The sequence below is a fragment of the Crocuta crocuta genome, unplaced genomic scaffold, assembly GCF_008692635.1.
Source record: "Crocuta crocuta isolate KB4526 unplaced genomic scaffold, BGI_CrCroc_1.0 scaffold72, whole genome shotgun sequence".
Lineage (NCBI taxonomy): Eukaryota > Metazoa > Chordata > Mammalia > Carnivora > Hyaenidae > Crocuta > Crocuta crocuta.
The window spans coordinates 5,056,809-5,082,003 of NW_027529427.1; the positions used below are offsets into that span (position 1 = coordinate 5,056,809).

Sequence of the window (25,195 nt, forward strand, 5' to 3'; positions counted from 1 at the left end):
CAAGAGAGAAGCCTAGGGGAGCTTGTCCCTGGTGGCGGGGGCGGGGGAGGGCCGTGAAGGGAGGGGCAGGGACAGAGTTAGTATCAAGGGAAGGAAGCTGCACATCTGTGGGCCTTGGATGGGGAGACGGATGATTCCTGAGGGGTGCTGGCTATAGGGTCTGGGACCCATCCCCTTCCCACCCCTATTCGTCCTTCAGACACAGCAGAAAGAACTCAATGTGCTCCTTGAATGTGGTAATCTCCCAAAACAGAATGCATCACCCCCAACAAAAATAAATGTGTTCCTTTTACCTGCACATTTATTGATTTTTCATACTCTTCTTCCTCATCAAATCTCTTTCCTTCTCTGGATCCTCCAGACTATCTCTTCTTTGCCACCAGGTGGGCATTCCACTATCCATCTGTTCACTCAGTCACCATAATGGAACCCTTCCTGTGCTACCTTCCAGAATCCAACCATACAAGGTGTTCTAGATGCTAATAAGGTAGGGTCTCTGTCCTGAAGCTGCTCTTTTCCCAGCGTCAGAGACAAACTGGTGCCGTGGTAAGCGCTTGAAGCATGGGGTGGGTCAGGGACAAGATCAGATGAAAGGGAGGTCATTGGATTGTGGGATGAGGAGACTGGAGGGCAGGGTGTGGGGTGAAGACCAGCTGGTTAGGAGGCTTTGTCATCTCCGAGGCAAAATACCACCTGGCCTAAGCTATGCCAGAAGGGAGCAAAGAAGACAGACCATCTAAAAAGGTGGAATCAGGGGCACCTGGGTGGCTCAGTCAGTTAAGCGTCCGACTTCGGCTCAGGTCATGAGCCCATGGCTTATGGGTTCCAGCCCCGTGGCAGGCTCTGTGCTGACAGTTCAGAGCCTGGAGCCTGCTTCGGATTCTGTGTCTCCCTCTTTCTCTGCCTCTCCCCTGTTCATGTTCTCTCTCTCTCAGAAGTAAATAAACATTAAAAAATATGATAAAATAAAAAGGTGGAATCACCTAAAGAGGAAGGTGTGGGAAAGGCAAGGCAAGGAAGCCTCTCAGAAATCTAGCAAGTGTAATTACCCCCTCCTCACCAGAAGCGTGTCTCTAACCCCTTCTTTATGTCTCTGCTTTTGCTGTCTCCAGCCCCATTTTTCCTCCCCCAGGCATGTTCCCAGCAATTGCAATCATTGTTCTCCATTCCCGAGCATTCCTTCTCCTTCTCAGATCTCACTTTCACCCCCATTTTCTCTCCTTTTCCACTTCCCTGCTCTTCCCAGGGGGCACCGCAGTGAGGGCCTCCTGCTCAGGGCTGCGGGAGCGAAGGATGGAAGCATTCTCCTGGGAAGCACGGACGAGGCAGATTGGAGCCCAGACAGGAGACAGACCCAGAGAGATGAAGTCAAGGGTGGATTTGAGGCAGAAATTAAATTAAATTAAACTGGTCTTGTTTCTTCTCTGACATAGTCCATTGGGAGCTGATTCAATGTGGTCCCTGGAGATTTCCACATTCCACAGTCCTAAATTTGGGATATCTTATAGTATGGGAGAGAATCTAATTCCCAAGAGGGCAAGAGGGAAGCTTCTCTTCCTCTTGTCCCCCAAGGAGTGGGAGCCTAGACTCCTGGTTCCAGACATCTCAGGAAAGGCCAGCAGAGGCTTCAGAGGGATGACAAGGAGTCATGGTTTTCCACATGGGTGGGTTCAGAGTGGTTTACTGATCATTTGCGAGATGTTCTGCTTGGCTATTGCTCATACATTATGTCTCTTCTACCTCTGACATCAACTTGTGAGGTAACTGTAATTAGAATTCCACCTCAGAGATGGAGATACCGGGGCTGGCAGGCTTAAGAAACTCAGGCATGTTCACAGGAGGCCTCAGCCAGCAGCCTTTCCCACTTGGCTGCGCACTCCTTCTGCGGCCAGCTCATGCTCTTCAAAAATAAAAGTAAAGCTCATAACCCACATTAGCCTAACGTACCTTTAATCTCACATTTTTTTCATTCTCTCTCCTAAAATGTTGGAAAAGGATCTCACTCTGTGGATCTTGCTCTCAGAGCATTTAAAATGTTCACCATATAATTATGATATTCTTCCCCAGATGAATGAAACATTTGGTATCCTGGAAAGGGTTGGTTGGTTGGTTTTTGGAGGATGACATCACATAAAGTCTTCCACTAACTTCATCTTCCAGAACCTTCCCAAGAGAAGCTCCTCTGAGGAACTGATCTCTGGGCTGATATGTCAGAACTCTTTCCCAGGATGGCCCCAAGGGGCAGATGTTCTGGAAGAAAACTGTCTGCCCCGCCCCTGCATGGAAGGGGACCAGAAGCGGCCTTGATGAGCAATGGCTGGAGGTATAAAGGGACAAGGGGGTTTAAAGTAGGGGTACAGAAGGTGACAGACAAGTGAAACACTGCTGTAATTAAAAAAATAAAACACATTAAAAACTATGAGAGCGGCTCTGGTACAGCAGAAGACAGAAACTAGAAGGAACTTGAGGAGAGTACTGCTAAGAATCTAAAAGATCTCCAAGAGACTATTAACAGCAGCCTGATGTCACTTGAGAAAGCTGTTGAAGATTAAAGACAAATGAGGCAAATGTAACTGGAAACTAGACAGAAGAGGACCCTTCTCCTGCAGTGGCAGGAATTTCAGCCACACTCTGGCCTGCAGTGATGCGGAAAATAGAAAAGGTACCTCGTGAACTGGGTGGCCTGGCTGAGATTTCCAGGCAGCGTTCAAGGTCCCCCGGGGCTTCTTCTTGCTGCTTGTATTGCAACCTGACAGAAGAAGGATACACTCGAGGGGGGAAAAAGTTAAATATAAAGGAAGCAGAATCTGCACAGTTTGACTGTCCCTTGCCTCCTCGAGCTGAAAAGCAATGTTAAACTAAGAACAGCTTCTGGACAAAAAATACAATTCAGGGAATAGTCAGAATAACACGCTGGAAAGATCAACTTGAGATAGTGGTGATAAAGTCCTTTGTGAAGACCCTGGAGAGGTTTAAACTTAGAAAACTGGTCAAAACCAAAAGCAAACAAAAACACAGAACTTTTAAGGACCCTTGGCTGCTTCAGCAAAAGCCCGAGGTACAGAATGGTTTATCATGAAGAGATTAGTGAATGTGGCCTCTTTTCTCCCCCTAACTGCATGAACCACAATAAGATTCACAGGAAGCTCCCACAGATTTAAAGAGAATTGTATAAACAGAAACATCACCAGTTTGGACTAAAAGAGACAAAGAAAAGTACCTCCCCAAAAAGTCTTTGGATCTCCAAACTTCTATACAGCCAAGAAAATTCATTAGCAAATATGGGCTACCTTTTACAGAAATGGAAGAATGTGATGGAGGGCAGAGCCAAGAGCCACAGAATAATTCCCAGGGCTTCATCTCTCATGAGGGGACTGGACATGTGTACCTTGCCACATTTCAGAGTTACTTTCAACTTTGCACTCCTATTTGCCTCCTGTTTTCCCCCTTTCTGGGTGGGAGTATCTATAGAGGCTATCCCACATCTGTGTGTAGGATTGAATGTTGGGTGTGGCAGAGAGGTACAGATAGCTGGTCCCTTTATTCTCAGGTTTTCAGATAGAAATGAGCTGTGCTGGAGGAATGGTGTCTATCTCTCTATGGAATATACCTTCCTTGGCACTTTGCACACTCTATTCCCCCTCCCTAGAGTTGTCTTCCCTTACTTCCCTACCTGGCTAACTCCTTCTCATTCTCTAAGATTCAATTCAAATATCAGCTCCTCCATGAAGCCTCCCCAGTTTCACCAGTTAAAGTTAGTGGCTAGGTTTGCTTTCTTTCTACAGCACTTAACATGGCCTTAATTTCTGTCTTCCCCACTGGCCCATGAGTTCAAAAATGGCAGGGACGTTTTATCACTTTTGTTGTTTACAGAAACCCATTGCAAATTAGTACAGATGCTCAGCACATATGTGATGGTAAATAAACGTGAGGCATATATATTTAAACAGATAGCATACAAGCTTTGAAGTGAGAGAGCAAGTTAAGAAAACCTAAATGGTGTGCTTAATAACCAAGGCATGGATGAGAGAAAGTTTGGTAAGTGTGGAGCTGCAGTCCTGTCCTGGAGGTCAGTGTCTTTGGTTTGGTGTTTGGAAAATCTGAATGTACTTGCCACATGGTAAGAGTATACAGTGAAGACATAACTTCATGTCTTTGAGGGGAAGGTGAGGCCCTCTGTTTTCCTCGGCATACAATCCGTGACTTCTAACTCATTCTCAAGTTCACAGAACATGGGAGAATCCCCACCAAAGATTTGGGAAATGTGAACATCAAATTCCCAAAGACCACCTCAGACCTAAAATGTTCTTTTTGGAGAAACCAACTTGAAAACAAACTTGTGTTAAGCTCCATGTGACCAGAAACTGGCTGTGTCTTCCTTTGTCACCAATGGGACATAGTATGCATTAGGAACATTTTGTTAATGGTTGATTATTGGCATATGGGAAGGAGGAAGAAGGGGAGGGAGAACGTTAAGGGATATTTTTGGGAATTTTCTAATGTAACTTAAATGAGAAGGAATTTTTAAAAATGAATTGCTTGGATTTCTGGAGTGGTTTTACATCACCAGAAGAGTGATCTACAATAGCCATGCTCTCAGACTTTTCTCCAGAAGGACCCTTACATTTGGATGTGACTCTTCTCCCCTAATTCTTAGTAAGGCTCATTCCTGAGAGCGTATGAAACAGAAGCCCCTGTCTCCTGCTGTCATGGAAAACTCCATCTGAATGCCAGGGAACCGGAGTCTTGAGGGCAGATGATTCATGTTGGGCCCAAAATAAGATTTAGTGAAATGATTGATATTTCTGTTCTTTTTCTGTTTCTCCCCATGAGAATCTTATAGCCAAGATGTAAGATTTATCACAAATATAAAAACTTCTATTTTGTTTGTGTATCCTAGACTACATAGAACTTAAAGTCAACGTAAGGAGTCACTCGCAAGATATATTTTAAGAGGGACTGATGAGGGCTCTTCCTTCACCCAAAAGTGCCCTGCAGCACAGAGCTGGCACTGTCCAATACAGTGGCTTTGTTAAAAGTTAGAAAGCCCATTCTTTCCTTCGGTAAGATGAGGCTCCATGCCAGGGTGCATGGCTTAGTGGATAGAGGGCAGAATGGGTTTACGGTGTCACCCACCCTGTTGGCTCTGAGTTCCATGGTGAGAACAATCTACACATTCCCGGATGAAAGTCCTGTTGTCATGGAGTCCAAAATTCCACCATTTGGATTCCATTCTTTATGACTGGATGAAAGTACTGTTCCCTCCTTCATCAAGCGCAAACGCCCTGCATCCTGACTACACACCTGGCTCCTATCAGCCATCGCTGCATTATTCTACCAGATGACAAGGATTCGTAGCAGAGACAGGGGAGGAGCCACCAGGCTGAGGCATGAGCTAGTGGAAGGCCCAAGGGGAAAGACGGGCTTGGAGGAGGACTTCAGTGGCCCTGTGAGGCTGAAGTTCACGGACAGAGAGTGGGAGTGGTAGGGTTAAATTGAAGGCTGGTCGGACCAGCCCCACATTCACCTATGTCCTTGTGATGGTTTTACGTGGCTACTAGCAACTTTAAAATTACATGTATAGCTTACATTATATTTCTATTGGACAGTGTTACTCTAGAACTTAACGCAGTGCCTAGCACCTAGCAGGTGCTCATATATAGGACTTGAAATGAATGAAATTAAATGTACCACAATTACATGTCTAAGAACTATGACTGATATGTTTTCCTTCGGCAGTACTTCTTTCTCTATTTCTTAGTCTCCTTTAATTTTTTCCAGTTCTATTGAGATATAATTGACATACGTCACTGGGTAAGTTTAAGGTGTACAGTATAATGATTTGATTTACCATTATTGTGAATCTTGTTCTCCTTTGCAAAAATTCATAGATACTCAGCATAAAAAATGAATAAGCCAAAAGATAACCCAGATATTTTTTCTGTAAATAAAAAATCCCCACGGGATGCCCAGGTGGCTCAGTTGATTAAGCGTTTGACTTTGTGGGTTCGAGTCCCATGGGTTTGAGCCCTGTGTCGGGCTCTGCTGACAGCTCAGAGCCTGGAGGCTGCTTCAGGTTCTTTGCCTCCCTCTCTCTCTACTCCTCTTCCACTCACACTCTGTCTTTCTCTCCTTCAAAAATAAATAAATATTTAAAAAATCCCCACATCCTTCTCCCTTTGCCCCTTCTCTAGGACATGGCCACAGTCTCTCAAGTATAGTGAGATAATTGGTCATACAACTTTGGATCCTTTCTGTAGATGGTGAAATTGATTCAGAATTCTAAATTGTCTAGGGGCACCAGCTGGCTCCATCAGTGGAGCATGTGACTCTTGGTCTTGGCATGGTGGGTTTGATCCCAGTGTTGGATGTAGAAGTTACTTAAAAATAAAATGTTTGAAAAAAATTCTAAACTATCTAAACTCTAAATCCTTTCTGAGGGCTTATCATGGATTCAAAGTTAATATCTATAGGAAATACAGCAGAGAGCAGAGGAAGTAGTTAGTGGTTTTCTGTTAAGTGAAATTGAACGAATAAAGTCTTGAGTCTGAATTAGGAATGTGCTGGGAAATAGAGATTTGGAGAAATTTTTAGGCTTCCCCCGCCCCGAATCACCAGGGAGATGAAATCTCCCATAAGTTTCATCTGGAGTTTTCAGGAAGCTGGGATGACTAGTGGAATCAGGAACAAAGTTGTAATGTTAACATGGGACGATTGCTTCTCCTCCTCGGCTCTTTTACCCACGGTTCCCACATGCAGCTTTGGGGTGACACAGCCCTGTGTCCCAGAGCAAGCCCTCTGTGACAGGTGGGAGATGGCACGTGCAGGAGTAGGCGGCCCCTCTGGGGGAGGAGGTGCAGGCAGGAAGCGGGTGTAGACGGCGCCAGAGGAGACTGTGGTTTTAGGGGATTTTTTGTTTGTGTGCTTAATTACTTGTTAGAATGGGTTTAGTTTCTCTCCCCAGAAGAGATACGGATTTGAGATGAATTTTAGATACTTTTAGAACAAAAATGCTACTCAGTTGAATTTCTGTTTTTGCCATAGCCATGCAACTGAGCTGGAGGAAAAGAAAGCCCAAGTATCCCGCACCCAGACTGAAACCCTTTTTTGTTTCTTCTGTGTCACAGAGCCTTCATTCTGTTCCTGAGGAAGAAATAGTATCCTGAAGGATTCCAGAAAACTTGGACAATTAAGTAAATATTTTTGCTCAAAAAACATGCCATTTGGTGCCATTTTCCTTGATAAATTATCTTCTCGTAGTCAAAAAGGGACCAAAAACACGTAACCCTTCTCCCGAGATAGAATCGTAATGAAGAGAAAGATACAATTGGGCTTTTATAGATGTTAAAGCATTTAAACATACTAGATCTTGAAGTAATTAAGCTTTTTTCCATCATATTTCTAATGTTCCTGAAATGAAAAAAGAAAATAATGCCCAGGCTAACATGTCTTCTCTTTTTAAAAGAATGCTGTGAAGTTGAGGAAGGAAATGATGCAGTTTGTCCCTAATCGTCTTGCCTTAATAGTTGTAAAGGCCACACTTTTACAAAAGTATGTTAGGCTGTCTTAACTGGCTTCATGCAGAATTAGCTTAATGGCTGTGATACAAGACAACCTTCACGGAAAACCTGTGTCCACTGCTTTCCCCTTACATTACAGTTGCTCAGACCAGACACTTAGATAAACAACAATTGACCGCAGAGGTAGCACTATGGCAATAAGTCCCATATCCTGTGTGCTCACTCAGTCTTGCACCTCAAATGATTCATTCATTCTTTCCTTTTATATGTATTAAGTGCATTGTGCAGAGAAGAAATAGAAATAACTGAGCCTGTAGGATCTGGAGCCAGCTTCCCAGTTGAAATGAGTTTTGATCAAGGTCTTAACGTTAAACGTGTGGCAGGAGAGCCATGCTGACAGAAGGAACAGAGGTGTGAAGACACAGGAGCATGAATGTTCAGGGAACAGCAAGTAACCCCATGTCAATGGAGTGCAGGATGCCTGGAAGTGGAAGTGGAGTGGATCTGAAATGCAAAAAAATGTTGAATGGCAGCCCAAGGAGTTTATATTTTATTTTTTATTAAAATTTTTAATGTTTTATTTATTTCTGAAAGAGAGAGAGAAAGAGAGAGAGAGAGAGAGAGACAGTGTGGGCAGGGGAAGGGTCAGAGAGAGAGGGAGACACAGAATCTGAAGCAGGCTCCAGGCTCTGAGCTGTCAGCATAGAGCCCGACGTGGGGCTCAAACCCACGAACCGTGAGATCATGACCTGAGCCGAAGTCGGACACTTAACCGACTGAGCCACCTAGGCACCCCATATATTTTAATTTTTAGGGAGAAAATTATAGGAAATTGATAGCCTGTCAATTTGGCTTTCCTTAATTTTGTATTCTCATACATTTCCTGTTCTCTAAACACAAAGCAATAAAAGACAAAGTGTAAAAACAAACATGATAAGATGCAACCAAACTCAAAAACAAGAAAAAAGTATCTTTATGGGTCACTGCAGAGCAGGGAGAGGGGATGAAGCCATGGGGTCGTGGGGCTCTGGGTCCAAATTAGGCAGCAGCAGAAAAGCCTAACTCCTTTGGGGCACAGGGACTGAGCATCTATGCACAAGATGATCGTGGCAGGCTAACTCCCTGAAGACAGGGTCTGACTCAGAAGCTATGGGGCCAGGGAAGGCAGATCCTTAGATCCCAGCCCCCAAACTAGGAACTTATCCAGGTTCTGCTACTGATTCTGTAATAATACTCTCATTATCACCATAAACCGGTGAAGGACCGAGGGTGCAGGGTCCTGGGTGAAAGCATCCACAAAACTTCTCAGCTGGGTGCAAGAGAGATTGAAACAAACAAAACAGAAATCCTTCCATGCAAAACGAGTCTGCAAACTTTCCAGAATATGTGTAGAAACGAGACAATCAACAAAATCAATACTTAACTCATGAAAAAAACAATTTTTTGAAGCAATCTGATAAGAACTCACTTAGGATGATTAAAGATGCTAAAAAGAAATTAAATACATTTACAATGAGCAGAAGTTGTGACACATAACAGGGAGAGATTGAACATGATAGAGTCAGTATCAATTACCTTTGGTTTCATCATAAACCACCCCAAAACTCAGTGGCTCAAAAAAACAAATCTGTATTATATCTTACAGTTTTGTGTTGACTAGACAGTTCTGATCTGAACTGGCTTAGCTGGAGCTGCGTGGTCCAGGGTGGCCTCATTTGCACATTTGGGGCCTCCGCTGGGATCACTGGGACAGCTAGGTGGCCTCTTTTTGTGCTTTCTCATCTTCTAGGAAGCCAGTCCAGGCTTGTGCACATGGTGATGGCATTTTCCTGCAGCCAGAAAAAAGGACAAGTTCCACTGTACAAGCTCTTCTCAAGCCCTTGTTTAAATCATATTTGCCAATGTCCCCTGGCCAAAGTGAGTCACAGATCTAATCCTAGATTCAAGGATGGAGAAAGAGACTTCACTTCTTGATGAGGAGAACATCAAAGTCACATTTCAAAGGGACATGCATGTAGGAATGGAATGAATTTGAGGCCGTTTTGCAAACCACCACATGTAGGAATGCAAAAGGATCTTCTGAAAATCTTGGACCTGAAAATATATTACTGAATCAAATAAGAAACTCAATAGGCAGGATAAATTCTTTGCACACAGTTTAAGAAATCATTAGTAAATTAGAATATATTACTGACAAATTCACCCAGATTTAGTAAAAGGAAACAAAGAAATACAAAATTTAAAAGAGAATAATAGTCACAGGCATAGAAGATTAAATGAGAGGTTGCAACACACATCTCTAATTTGAGTACCGGCAAAAGGAAAACTTGAAGGAGTGATGGAGAAGCCATTTATTGAAAGATAGTAGCTCGGAATTTTCCAGAATTAAAGGAGAACATGAGATTCAAATCAAAAGTGCACTTTGGGTGTCTAGCAGGATAAAGATATATCTTTATCATCCTGAAACTGTGTAATGTCATCAATTACCAGAGAAGATAAAATAGATTACTTATGAAAGACTAACAATTAGACCAAAGTTGTGTCTTAAACTTTATATCAGTAGCAATAGAAACCAAGAAATATTGGGGTCATATCTTCAAAGGGCTAAGAAAATTTATATTCAGCTCTCAGTCAAAATACAGTATAAATTTCAGAAATGAAAGGGCTGAAAATCTTGCCACCAGCTAATCCTCACTGGCAGAACTTATAGTCAGTTATATTTTGACAAAAAAAAATGGAAAAATTAATCCAGTATACAGAAATTAATGAAATATGTTACTAAATATAGTGAAGTATTGACAGTGAAAGTAATACTTTTTTTGTTTATAAAATAGTGAAAGTAAAGTTCAAAAGAATAACAAAATGATAGAAGAAGGAGTTTTATAGACAAATTTTTTACGTGATCAGAAAGAGAATAAAAATATTGAAAGAGTTAAAAAATATTAAAAGTTTAGATTTGTTAATTTTTTAAAAAAGTATATTATTGTTGACTGTTTAAGGATACATAGAATCATTTAAAGGATAGAAATGCATACTACAGGCAGAGGAAAAAATAGTGGTAAAACTTTATCAATCTAAAAGCACATAGAAAAACAAAAAAGCAAAGGAAAAGCAAATTTTAAAAAGATAAAAGAGGGGGTGATGGGCATGGAAGAGGCACTTGTGGGGATGAGCACTGGGTGTTATATGGAAACCAACTTGACAATAAACTACTTGTAAAAAAAATATTTTAAATGGAGCTTCTACCCAAATGAAGTGAATTTCTTAAATTATATAATAAACACCTGACCTTTTAAGATAAAAAAATAAAAAAAATAAACTATGAAAGAAAAAAATAAAAAGATAAAAGAAGGATAATAATAATTCATACTACTTACAAATGGATTAAAGCCAACAACTGAAGGCAGAAACTATTTAAATGAATGAGAGAAAGAGAGAGAGAGATACAACCAGAAATGACTAACAAGAAAGATGTACCTAAAACAATATCAAAAGGCTTGAAAATAAAAGCTGGAACAAAAAAAAAAAAAAAAAAGAAAAAGAAAAAAAAAAAAAAAAAAAAAAAGAAAGATTGTTCAAATTCCAAAACAATATTGAGCAGCAGTGTTAATATTATACAAAGTGGAATTTATGGCAAAAATAACAAATAGGGAAAAAGAGAAACACTATATAACAATAAACTGAATGATCCTCTAAGATATGTAGCAGTCATGATCTTGTATATACTGAACAAGATTAAAATTATATGATAGGGGGAAACTGATCATTACATATGTACATTAGGAGATTTTTAACATTTTTATAATAGAAAATAATAAATCAAATGGACAAAAAGTAACTCTAAGACGTTAGAAGAATATTTGAAGAAAAAAGTCTATCACTTTATCTGATATCTATATGTAGAGCCCTGAACACAATAAACATTATAATTTATTTTCATGTTAACATGGAGCATTTGTGAATTTGACTATATAACAAAGAAGATTTTAAAAATNGAAAAGAAAAAGAAAGATTGTTCAAATTCCAAAACAATATTGAGCAGCAGTGTTAATATTATACAAAGTGGAATTTATGGCAAAAATAACAAATAGGGAAAAAGAGAAACACTATATAACAATAAACTGAATGATCCTCTAAGATATGTAGCAGTCATGATCTTGTATATACTGAACAAGATTAAAATTATATGATAGGGGGAAACTGATCATTACATATGTACATTAGGAGATTTTTAACATTTTTATAATAGAAAATAATAAATCAAATGGACAAAAAGTAACTCTAAGACGTTAGAAGAATATTTGAAGAAAAAAGTCTATCACTTTATCTGATATCTATATGTAGAGCCCTGAACACAATAAACATTATAATTTATTTTCATGTTAACATGGAGCATTTGTGAATTTGACTATATAACAAAGAAGATTTTAAAAATATTTATTTTATTTTATTTTTAGAAAGAGAATGCAAGCAGGGGAGAGAGAGAAAAAGAGAGAAAGAGAGAATCTTAATCAGGCTCCATGTTCAGCACAGAGCCCAATATGGGGCTCGATCTCATAACTCTGGAATCATGGCCTGAGCCAAAATCAAGAGTCAGATGCTCAAGTGACTGAGCCACACAGGTGCCCATAACAAAGAAGTTTTTAATATTTTTCAAAGAATTTATATTATACATATTTTCTGATCATTGTGTGATTAAGTTAGACACCTGTAAGCCAGAGGGAGAGGATTTTTTTTAATGTTTGTTTATTTTTGAGAGACAGAGAGAGAGAGACAGAGTGTGAGAGCAGGGAAGGGCAGAGTGCTAGGAAGACCTAGAATCTGAAGCAGACTCCAGGCTCTAAGCTGTCAGCACGGAGCCTGATGCAGGGCTCAAATTCACAAAAGAGAAGATCATCACCTAAGCACAAGTTGGACATTTAACTTACTGAGCCACCTAAGTGTCCAGGGTTTTGTTCTTTTTTTTTTTTTTTAATTTTCGTGAGTTTATTTATTTTTAGAGAGAGAGAGAAAAAGAAAGAGAGAGAGAGAAAGAGAAAGAGAGCCCACAAGCAGGGGAGGGGCAGAGAGAAGGAGAGACAGAACCCCAAGCAGGCTCTACACCATCTCAGAGCCCAAGGGAGAGCTCGAACCCACAAACCCTGAGATCATGACCTGAGCTGAGATCAAGAGTCAGATGCTTAGCTGACTAAGCCATCCAGGTACACCCCAGAGTTTTTTGTATTTTTTTTTTTTAGTTAAAAACAAACAAACAAACATGTTTGGAAGGTTAAAAATGTCCTCCTATTTTAAATAGTTTTTGGGTTCAAGAAGAAATCACAGTGAAAAGTCCAAAATATTTTAAATTAAATGAAAATGAAAGGGTCACATATAAATGTGTGATACAGCTAGAGTGAAATTAAAGGGTATAATTGTACACAGATCTACATAATAATACATACTCAGCCCCTTCAAACCCATTACTATATCCTTTTTTCATAATCATTAAGGGGTTTGTATTTAATTTTCATGAATTGTTTTGTGTGATATTCTTTATTCTAATTTTGAACTATTCATCAGTGCTATGTAAAAAAAAAGGTGCAATTAGAACCTACAATTAATTTATAAAAAGAAAGATGAAAATTACACAAATATACAATCAATTCAACTCAGAAAAAGGCTAAAAACACTGGAAGGAAGGAGATAATAAAGCTAAAGCAGAGATCGATAAATTAGAAAACGAATGGTATAAAAAGATCGATGAGTAAAATTGGATTTTTTGAATAAAAAAGAAAACATCTTACAAGGCCAACCAAGAAAAAAAGGCATAAATAAACAATATTGTGAAGCACAACAAAAAGAACAAAAAAGAACAGAAGCACACCACATTAGGATATGGAATAAATAAACCATGGGAGAAAATACATAAGTGTATGCAAATTAATTTCAAAATTCAGAAGAAAAGGTTGAAGTTTATTTTTACAATGAGAGAGGGGAGAATACATACTGGGCGAAGTCAACGAACTTGGCCATATATTCTAGTCCTAGTTTGTTAAGGTTTAAAAAAAAAAATCTCAAGTCTGTGATAAATTATTTTCTTTTTTAATTTTTTAAAAAAATGTTTATTTATTTTTGAAGGAGAGAGAGTTAGATCATGAGCGGGGAATAGCAGAGAGAGAGGGAGACACAGAACCCAAAGCAGGCTCTAGGCTCTGAGCTGTTAGCACAGAGCCCGAAGTGGTACTCGAACTCACAAACCGTGAGATCATGACTTGAGCCTAAGTCAGATGGTTAATCGACTAAGCCACCCAGGTACCCCATGTCTATATGCTTTTTCTTCACCTATTGGGAAAAGCTTACCTTTTTCACCTTTCCCGTGAAGATGGTGGAATTGTAAAAGTAGGAACCAGAATCTCTCAGACTGAGATGCGCTCACTATCTGTGTGTTGAGCTGACCACCTCTGGACATCTTGAACATGAGAAATACATTTCTATCTTGTTTAATCGACTGTTATTTAGACTTTTTGTGTTATTTGCAGCCAAGCCTAATGCAAACTGATAGAAAAAGGAATACTTTAACCAAATGAAGAATATTTATAAAAATATATCACAAAATCACACATAATGGCACAGTAATGACATGGAGTCCCCTGGAGTCATGCCATGATGAGGCCTAAAAGGTAAAACTTCATAAAGATTCCTATCAGAGCCAAGAGGAGCCAGGACTGCTTACTGTAACTCCTTCTTTTCAATACTTTGCTGAAAGCCTAAGTAATACATTAAGATAAAGAAAATAAGTAACAGATACAAGAATTTAAAAGCAAAAGGAAAATTGTCCTATATTTGCAGATGATATGATAGAGATTTTTTTTTTAATGTTTTTTATTTATTTCTAGGAGAGAGATAGAGACAGCATGAGCAAGGGAGGGTCAGAGAGAGAGGGAGTCACAGACTGAAACAGGCTCCAGGCTCTGAGCTGGCAGTCAGCACAGAGCCCGACGCGGGGCTCGAACCCACGAACCGCGAGATCATGACCCAAGCGAAAGTCGGACGCTTAACCGACTAAGCCACCCAGGCGCCCCTGATAGAGATATTTTAGACAGACTTTTGGAACTAATAAAAGTGTTAGCTGGATATAAGACCAACAAAAAAATTAGTAGCCTATTTCATCATCAGTAACAGATAATAAGAAATATAATTTTTAAAATGTTTTATTCATAAAAATGTATGAAGTGCCTGTGGCAAAAATGAGGGAATAGTAGTGAAGGAAATGAAAAAAATGCCTGTTACATTCATTGGGTTGCTTTCACATGCTAGTAACAGATACCCACCCCAAAAATTTCTTAAATCGGACAATGTTTATTATTTTGCATAAGAAGAAACCCAGCATAAGTAGGGCCGGAGTTGGTTAATTCTGTCACTCAAAGATGTCAGCAAACACTCAAGCTCTTTCCATCTTTCTGCTGTATCATCTCCAACAGGGCTCTTATCCTCAGATTTGTCTTCTTGGGGTTGCAGGTTAGATGTCCTAGCTCTAGCCCATATGCAAGGTCCTCCTCACATAGCCCTGTTCTGAAGGAGGTAGAAGTATCTCTCCACACATCCATTATTATCAAACCTTTCTCTTTTTTAAAAAAAAAATTTTAATATTTTTTTAAATTTATTTTTGAGAGAGACAGAGACAGAGCATAAGTAGGGGAGAGGCAGAGAAAGAGGTAGACACAGAAGCCAAAGCAGGCTCTAGGCTCTGAGCCATCAGCACAGAGCCCGATACAGGGCTTGAACTCAAGCTGTGAGATCATGACCTGAGCTGAAGTTGGAGGCTTAACCAACTGAGCCACTGAGGCACCCCTATCAAACCTTCCTCATAAAGCTTCACCTTATGCCCCACTGCCCAGGAGGAAGTCATGAGTCATGCCTACCAGTAAGGGAGCTGAGGGAGCATCGCCTGTCTGCAGCCTCTATCATGGAGGCATGCTCTACCAACAAGGAAGGCATGTTGGTCGGGAAGGTTGCTGGTGAGTAGGCAACCAGCATACCCTGCCACACCTGGATAAATGGATGGAAGAACTCAATATCATTAGGTTGTCATTGTCAGCCTGCACCCCCCCTCCCCAATTTAAATCCATAAATTCAGTGCAGTGACAGTCAAAATCAAAGTGAGGATTTTTTCAAGGAACTTGAAAAGCTCATACTAAAATTAATATGGAAGAAAAAGGAGCCAAAAATAGCTAAGACAATTTTGGAGGAACAAACACTGGAGACACTTGTCTACTAGAGATCAAAACGTATTATCAAGTCACAATAATTAAGCTGGAATTGCTTTGAGGAGTCTGGGTGGCTCAGTGGGTTAAGCATCTGACTCTTGATTTTAGCTCAGGTCATGATCTCACAGTTGTGGGATCGAGCTCTATGTTGGGCTCATGAGGAGCTTGGAGCCTCCTTGGGATTTTCTCTCTCCCTTTCTCTCTCCATCCCTCTCCCACTCATCTCTCTCTCCCTCTCTCAAAAATGAATAAACTTTAAAAAATTAATTAAAAAAAAGATGGAATTGCTTTGACATAGAAACCTACACCAGTCGAAGATAGTCCAGACGTAAGCCTGAATGTTATTAAAAAACTTGATACATGAAAGAGGTGGCATTAATTCACCCCTTACATCACTGTTTCTCAAACATCAGCAGCAAAACCTATCACCTCCTTTGATAAAAATTAAAATCCCATGCACTCTTCTGCACTCTCAAAATAATATGCTCTCCCAAAAGGACTGACAGTAAACATATTGCCTATATATCACTACCAAGCAGAAATGTATTTACAAGCAAAGTGCTTTAATTTTTCTTTTCAGATAATGTCTGATGCTTTGAACCATGCTTCATTTCCTCCTAAGATTCTGAAATGTCCCCTCCCAACTGTGTTCGGAGTCTTCGTGGGAGACAATGGAAGCTAAAGAAATCTAAACCGGGGGCTGACGTGGTCAGATCTGCATTCTAGAGACAATGTTGAGTGGCAGAAGGATGGCATGGGAAAAGAAAAATAACATAGAACCCTACCCGAAGGGGTGTTTTTTTTTTTTTAATATTTTTATTTATTTCTAGGATAGAGAGAGACAGCTTGAACAGGGGAGGATCAGAGAGAGAGGGAGATACAGACTCTGAAACAGGCTCCAGGCTCTGAGCTGGCAGTCAGCACAGAGCCCGACGCAGGGCTCGAACCCACGAACCGCGAGATCATGACCTAAGGGAAAGTCAGACGCTTAACCGACTAAGCCACCCAGGTGCCCCCCAAAGGGGTTTTTAAAACCTAGCATCCTAGATACAAAATACACACGGTTGTAAAAGACAAAAGACCTTCCTATGGGAGCCCATAAAAGAGCACCCAGGGACTCACACCAGAGGAGTGACATCTTATTGTGGAAAGTGCCAGGAAACGTGAGCTGGAGGACTGAGCCGTGTCACTTGAGCACTTCAGGCTTCGATTTTCTCACTTTTAAATGTGGGAGAATGACAATACCTACTTCACAAAGCGGTTACAAGAATGAAATTACAAGGTCTATATGAAAAGTGCATTGTTGACTGTAAAGTGCTATCTAGATGAGAACCAATACAGAGCACAAAGATGCATATTGTATCTCTGAGCTCCAGGGCTCACTCTAGCAGTAAAATTAATGACATCAACTTCTGTCCTCCTTACCTGCCATAAATTCTTCATGTGAACAAGGTCACCGAAGGGCAGTTTTGTGACTTAGAAAGCAACATCAAACTTTCCGGTAGGAAAGAATCTTTGAGGTTATTATTTTTGCCTCCCACTCCACAGAGGAATCTGGTCCACAAATTCCTGCCCCGGGTGACCATCCTGCCTGGGCGTGAGTATTCCCCACGATGGCCATTGGTAGGCAGCGGGAATCACGATAGATGGAGCTGTGATCAGACTTTCCCCAGCCCCTTTCTATGCTCTTTATTCAACCTTCTGGAGCCAACACAACACTAATTCCCTCCCTTTCCCTTGTGACAGCTCTTCAAGGATTTAAAGACAACTCTAAGGACTCTCTTATCTGCCCTTCCCTGGGACAAACATTCTCATTATCTAACTGTCCCTTTCATGACAGGATTTTCTAGAGCCTTCACTCAACTCACTGGCCCCCATGAGCTGCTCACTGCTTTGTCGGTATCCTCTATAAAATCTGGTGTCACCTCCCTGCCACACCTCTAAATAGAAACAACCTAAATGTCTAAGAGTGAATCAGTGTAAACAGATTAAGACATATCTGTATGATAATAGATTGTCTAACTATTAAAACTGTGTTTTTAAAGGATATATAATGACTCGGTGAGATAATTCAGGATACAATGTTTCTTTTTAAAAACATATAAAACTACATAAGCCACATTTTTAAAAAGTTTATTTATTTTGAGAGAGAGAGAGAGAGAGAAAACGCAAGCCAGGGGAAAGGGGCAGAGGGAGAGAGAGAATTTGAAGCAGTGTTCACACCATCAATGCAGTGCAAAAGCTGCCCCGGGGCTCGAACTCACAAACTGTGAGATCAAAGCCTTGAGGCAAAGTCAAGAGTAGGACATCTAACCACCTGAGTCACCTGAGCACTGACTGGTGTCTCACATAAACCACATCTTTAAAACATTTCCCCCTTGCCTCCTTCTTACACTAAAAAAGACCTGAAGGATGCATACCAAAATGAAATCAGTAGTGATTCCAACTTATGAGAGAACTAGATTGCTTTCGTGTTCTTCTTTTTTTACTTCTCGACATTTCTAAGTTTCTTTTTTTTTAATGTTTTATTTATTTTTGAGAGAACAAGAGACAGTGTGAGCAGGGGAGGGTCAGAGAGAGAGGGAGACACAGAATCCGAAGACAGGTTCCAGGCTCTGAGCTGTCAGCACAGAGCCTGACACGGGGCTCGAACCGACGAACTGTGAGATCATGACCTGAGCTGAAGTCGGATGCTTAACCGACTGAGCCACCCAGGCGCCCCTCGACATTTCTAAGTTTCTAATGATTATATTTTGATCTTATAACTAAAAAAAAATTACAAAGGCCCACAAAGCTTAATATGAAGGAGAAATCTGGTGCCTAGGGCATACCTTGATGCCCTGAGGGAAGTGGCCCAATGGCACTCTCATGAGCCACGGGTGGGGAACTCCCATGCTTCCCTCTCTGTTGCCTGATGAACATTAGTCTCTTGTAGCCATGTCAGAACTTTTGGCTTCTGTTGAGCTTTTTGAGTTCAAATCCTCCAGACTTCTTCACATTAACCCTTGTCAATAGTTTGAATAACTGAGTTGTTGTTTTCTTTAAATCAAAATGAAAAACCTTCATTCCCCCCCACCTCACCCCTGTTAAATTCCATTGTGTTTGTTTTGGCTCCTTGTTCAGGCAGACCATATCCTGTTTCTGTCATGCAGTGTATTATTTATATTTCGTTTTGTGTCAGCCCACATTTATACATTGTCACATTGTGCATGTCATTGAAAGATTTTTAATGGAACCGGTCCCAAACAGAGACCAGAGGCATCTCATCCTATCTACCTCTCCTTGGGTGACTTGGCTCAATCATTTGAGGCTTTCTGGATGCCATGGTGTGCCCGGTTGTGCCTTCATCCAACTGGAGAGCATCTGGTCCTTATCTATTCATCTTACCATGAGAAACTTTGTCAAAAGCCTGGCTGAAAGATTCGCTCCCTTTAGAACAATCTAGTGAGCTTTGGTAACCTTGCAAAAAAATGTAAAAAAAAAAATGAAATGATGTCAGCATGATGTGGTTTATTCTATATGAATTTGTGCTGGCTTCTTGAGAGCACCACTTCCTTTTTGATGTGATTACAATCTAACTCTTTAATAACCCAGGTTAGGGTTTGCTGGGATCAAAAGTAAACTGAACACTGCAAACTTTCCTGAACCTACGTAGTCTCCCTTTTGACAACTAGGATAGTTGCTTGTCACTGTCACTTTGGCATCCCTCCAGAGATTCCTGAAAGATTACTGACAATGGTTCTGTGATTAAATCTACAAGCTCTTTCAGTCCCCAGGGATGTAATTTGTCAAGGCCTGGAGACCTGAGCTTATTTAGAGAAGCCAGGTATTTATTTTCTAAGGAGCTTCACACCTAGAGCTGCAATTTCCTCTTCACCATGTTTTTACTTTTTCCAGTTTAAAGATCCTTCCTGGAGATAGAGAAGATGGAAGTTAAGTAGGAATTGAGTAATTCTGCTTTGTATCACTCATCTGTTAGCATGACACCTTCTGCCTAAGCACTGGACCTGCCCTTCCCTAGTCTTCCTGCACAGAACATATTTGCAAAAGCCCTTTTTGCTGTTCCTGAGCATTTTTTGCAAGTCTCAGCTCCCTCTGAGCCCTGGACATGCTAACGTGGTGGCTATAAGCAAGTGACACTCTTTGCTTTTCTGCTCTGATTATGTGCCCCTCCTTCCCACTTTTGTAAAGGCTCTTTGAAAACCTCAAGAGTGTTGTGGAGCTTTCTCTTCTGGCTGGAGCGGGGGGGGGGGTCTTCCCTTTGCAGCATAGTCAGGATCACTGGACATCATGTTGTCTGAATTTGATTTAATTTGGGGAAGAATGTTTCTTTAATATATCCTCTGTCCTCCTGTCCTTAAAAAAATAAAACACAACAAAATAAAATAATAACCAAAAAATTCCTCTTCAGGTTTGCTTCCTGTCACAGATGCAAATGAGGTCTGGTAAGCAACTGGTATTGTAATTTTAGGCTCATTGTGTCCAATTTTCCTAGAAAAATGTATGATAAATGATAGAAATGTTGCTTAACTTGCTTCAAATAAGAATGTGGAGGAGCTGTTCTTTCCAGTTTATTGTGCAATGTGAAAGAGGGGAGAGGGCAGAGAATAGAGAAAGAAGGAAAATTAACACTGAGTGCCAACTACACTATTTCATTTAATTTGTATATCAATCCTGTAAGCAATGTCCTGATTTTGGAGATGGAAAAAATGAAGCTTAGTTTAAGGAACTTGAAATAACATTGTTTGTGATCTAATAGGTAGAGCTAAGAGTAGAATTCAGTCTGTATGATACTACTTCTCATTCTCTTTTTCCTGCATTATAGGTTGTAGGGAAAGCAGCTCACAGGACCAATTTAGCCCAGAGATGCGTTTTGTGGACCACACATCATTTAAAAAATTTTGAATATATTGCCAACATTTCCAATTTAGGAGGTTTTCCATCATCAAATTCCAGATTTCCAGCTTTGGACCTACATTTTCCCCCATGGCAACCACTGGCCAAGCTGAAGAGTGGTGATCCCTTTAGAGAGATCATTTCCTCTCAAGATCTCCATGATCTGCACTTCTTCCCTCATTTTTATTCTCTACTTGATCCTGCTAGGTATTTGGGTTTCCAATGCCCAGGGCCATGCTGCTGCTCCATTGTTTTTCCTGGTTTCGGAGAGAAAACCTTCAGCCACATGGAAAAGGAGCAAACGTTATGAAAATCACAGATATGTCTCTTACCCTCAATTCAGCCTTGTTATTCCCCTGGAATAGGGGCTCCCAGAAACTCAAGAGGTTCCAAAAAAGAATGTGCTATGTTACTCAGCTTGTCCAGGCTCCTACATTCCCAATAATGTATTCACTTTCTGTGCTGTGGTTTTTTTTTAACAACAAAGTCTAACAAGAATATAATTTAAGTCCTTAGAACCTCTAAGAATGGGGGGGGGGTAGATTGTTCTCATGACCGCTTACACAGGGCTCTCAGGTATAATCAAAGCTTACGCTCTCCACGAGTTTCTGGCTAAGCCTGCCATTCTAGATGGACACTACTAACAGAACATTAAAAATATTTAGAGGCTGGAATGACCAGGTAGTGGAGGTAACCTAGGCCGAGAATCAGGAAACCTATTTCATAGTCTTGATTCTGTTATTAAAGGACACCAGCGCATTGGTATTATAGTAATACAGACTTGAGAAAATAAGTTCTAAACTAGGGCTGGTAGATGAAATGAAGAATATAGGAGGATATCTGAAAATCATCTTTAAAAAATTATTTCAGAGGAAGAGAGACAGAGAGTGAGGGTGGGAGAGGGGCAGAAGGGGGGATGGCGAGAAGGGGGGGCAGAGAGAAACTTAAGCAGGCTGCATGCCCAAGACAGGGCTTGGTCCCATGACCCTGGCATCATGGCCTAAGCTGAAATTAAAAGTCAGACGCTCAACTGACTAGCCACCCAGGCGCCCCTGAAAATAATCATCAAGGGAGAAATCCATTCACTCATTCAAGACACAATGTCCACTAAATGTCAGGCATATTTTAGGCAATGAGGGTTCAGAAGTGAACAAAACAGACAAAAATCCCTGCCATCACAGGGCTTACATTTTAGAAGGGAAAGGTAGACTATAAAAAGAAAAAAAAAAACCAAGTAAATATACATAATGACAGTTGGTGATTAGGCTGTGGAAAAAATCCAAGCAGGGTAAGGGAGTTGGGGAGCTTTGAGACTAGGAATGGGGCTGTTTAAATAGAGTAAGTGGGACATCTTCAATAGGAAGACAATATTGGTATACAAACCTGAAGAAGTAAGCAAGCAAGTCATAATAGATATTTGGAAAAGAGTACTTGGGTAGAGGAGAGAGAAAGGGAAGATCAGAGGTAGGACTATGCCCAGCATGTTTGAGATGGAGCAGAGGCCAGCATAGCTCGAGTGGAGAAGGCAAGGGGGAGAGCATTTGGAAATGGGGTGCGACAGGCAACAGGGTTTCAGACCATGGAGGGACTTGTAGACCACTGTGGACACTTTCATCTTTGTTCAAATCATCATGGGAGGCAGGGAAGTGACAAGCTCAGTCTATACAGGATTGCTCTGAGAGCTCTGTTGAGAATAGCATGTAGGCAGCCAGGAGTTAGGAGCAGGGAGTTAGGAGGCCATTACATGGTGGCTGGACTAAGGAGGTACCTTGGAGGTGGTGGGTCATGGTTGTATTGTGCACATTATGTTGAAGGTAAAGAGAAGAAGATTTGCAGAGGATCCCAATAGAATGTGAGAGAAGAGAGGAGGAAGTGGTGGGAGGAGGGAGATTGGTTTCTAAGATTTTAAGCACCAGCAACCAGAAGGATTCCATAAACTAAGATGGGGAAGGCTGTCAGGAGAGCAGGTTTTGGTATTGAGATCAGAAGTTCAGTTTTGGATGCCTTCAGATGTCTCTTATACATTCAAACAGAGATTGTGAATGGGCAATTGGATATGTGTACATGCAATTTCAAATGTGGGCATTATAGGCATATTGATTATATTTAAAACCATGGATGAATGAGGTCACTCAGGGAGTGAGAGTAATTAGAAAGAAGTCTAGGGACTGGGCCCTGGGCATTTGAACAGTAAGAAGTGGGGAATAAGGTGGAATCAACAAAGCAGGTTGAAAAGATGTATCCAGGAAAGAAGAAGGAAAATCCAAAGAGGGTGGCTTCCCAGAAGCCAAGTGAAGAGAGTGTATTAAAGAAGGATGGAGTGATCAATTCAGTCAAATGCTGTCAAGGGGTCAGGCACAATGGTTACTTGGAATGACCACAGACTGCAGTGGTGAGGCAAGTATTGGTGATTTTGATAGGAACAGTCTTGGCAGTGGTGACATGCTTTGGAGGGTGCCAGAGGGTAAGATGCTGTGAAATTCTAATGAGACCAAGTTCAACAGAGAATATGGGAGAAGAAAGATCGGAGACTATGAGCATAAACAACTATTGAAAAGAGTTTTGCTATGTAAAGAAGAGAAATGGGATGGGAGCTGGAGGAGGAAGTGGGGTTAGGGAAGGTTTCCGGTGTGTGTGTGTGTGTGTGTGTGTGTGTGTGTTTTAGGTGGGGCCATGTTTGAATGCCCATGGGACAGTTCTAGTAGAGAGAAGAGAAGTGATTCTTCAGGAAAGACAGGATAATTGCTAGAACAATGTCTGAGTAAATTTTCAGGATAGGATCTGGTGTGTACATGGAGAAGGTGGCCTTTGCAAGGGCCAGGGCTAGCTCATCCATGGCAGTGGTATAAAGATGAGATACAAGGGCACTTGGGTGACTCAGTTAAACATCTGATTCTTGATTTTGGCTCAGGTAATGATCTCAGGGATGTGAGATCAAGCCCCATACTTGGTTCCACATTGATAGCACAGAGCCTGCTTGGGATTCTCTCTCTCTCTCTCTCTGCCCCACTCTCCCTCACACACACAAATACTCTCTCTCTCTCAAAAATAACTAAAATAAACATTTTTTAAAAGAAAAATAAAGGTGAGATACAGATATGTCAGTTCATGGGGTGACAAAGCATGTAGCTATAGCTGGCCTAGTCACCAAACTGAAAATGTGCAGGACAGGGAATACTTAGAAAGCCAGGCCCAAAGGCCCATGGAAAGGTTGATAAAGGATAGATGTGTTTTACTCCAGAAATGAATCTGAAAAGGCACCAAGTGGAGGCATCCTCTAAGTCATGAGACAGAATAGACCTGAGGGTCACAATTAGCTGGTCTACTTCAGGTGCCATGACCATAGGTATTTCCCCTTTGTCAAGCTTCTTTTTTTCTTTTTTTAAGTTTATGTATCCTTGACACTGTCCCTCATAGAGACTCATAAATGCAGTTCTCTTCAACGCCCACACCACCATGAAGTTCAGAGATTCAACATCTTCCAAGGCTAGGGGCCCTTTAGGAATTAAGGCCAGCATGATCTTCTTTAATCCTGACAGTTCCACCTCCTCAACATTCTCCTTCTCCAAAAGCAAAAATAATATTTGGGTCCTTGATGGTCAAGTGGTGGCCTTTTGTCATGCACAGAGTTTCTCTGTTGTTTTCTTCCTCCTTTCCAAGAATATTTCCATTTACCAGTTCATTAAAGAGTATGATAAGGATACAGATGACCATCTAGATGGAAGAAATGCATAGGGCGAGGTATAGGGAAGGGGTGTGGAGTTTCCATTCTATCTAGAGATATTCCATTCTCTTCAAATCTCCATGTGTTCACCAACCCAGAAGCTCTGAGGGTCACAATTAGAAATGAAAACTGTGGGGTCTGCCATCTGAGCTGATGGCTAAAAACATGATATGGGATGAGTTCACTGAGAAAGAAAAAAGAAGAGCACAGGCCAAGGAGTGAATGTTGTAGGACACCTGCACTTAGGGAGACTTCCATGTGTGTGCATGTGTGTGTGTGTGTGTTGGGGTGGGGAAGGCAGCAAAGACAGAAAAAGGGCATTGCTTGGTTTGTCAGTTCTTGTCCAAGGGAGTGAAGACAACCCAGCATGCCAGAGAGGATGGAATGAAGAGTATTTCCAGAAAAAAGGAATCTTTATCTGGGTTACCAGCCTCAGGGAGGCCCCAGGGCTGAGAAAGGGGTGGGAAGGTGGCTTAGGAAAGTCACCAGATTTGAGAAGAAGGTCACTAGCTTTCATGGGAACAGTGGATGAAGTTGGGCAGATGCCCAGTCTCTGGGGCTTAAGATGTAATTGAAAAAGGAGGTAGAGACACTAGATGGGTATAAGGTTTTACACTTTGAAACAGTGTTCTCATGAAATGAACAAACTTACATGAAAAACTATATAATGTCTTGAGAAACCAAGCAAAACACGTTGAGGGATATCTAGGATGACATGAGGAAAGGGACCCATGGAGAGGGCAAGAGAACCTTGGAAGCTGTGGTGTGCGGGCACGGTCCTCAGAGTGTTCTGACTAGGCCGTCCTTGT

The 25,195-nt window shown here is 41.1% G+C and overlaps 1 long non-coding RNA gene across 1 annotated transcript; it reads left to right on the top strand.

Moving 5' to 3' along the window:
* Positions 1-491: 491 nt before the first annotated feature.
* Positions 492-7,187, top strand: LOC144227377 (uncharacterized). The gene is made up of 3 exons (XR_013333925.1): positions 492-546; positions 2,161-2,323; positions 7,128-7,187. It is a non-coding gene; the product is annotated as an uncharacterized LOC144227377 (long non-coding RNA).
* The last annotated feature ends 18,008 nt before the right edge of the window (positions 7,188-25,195 follow it).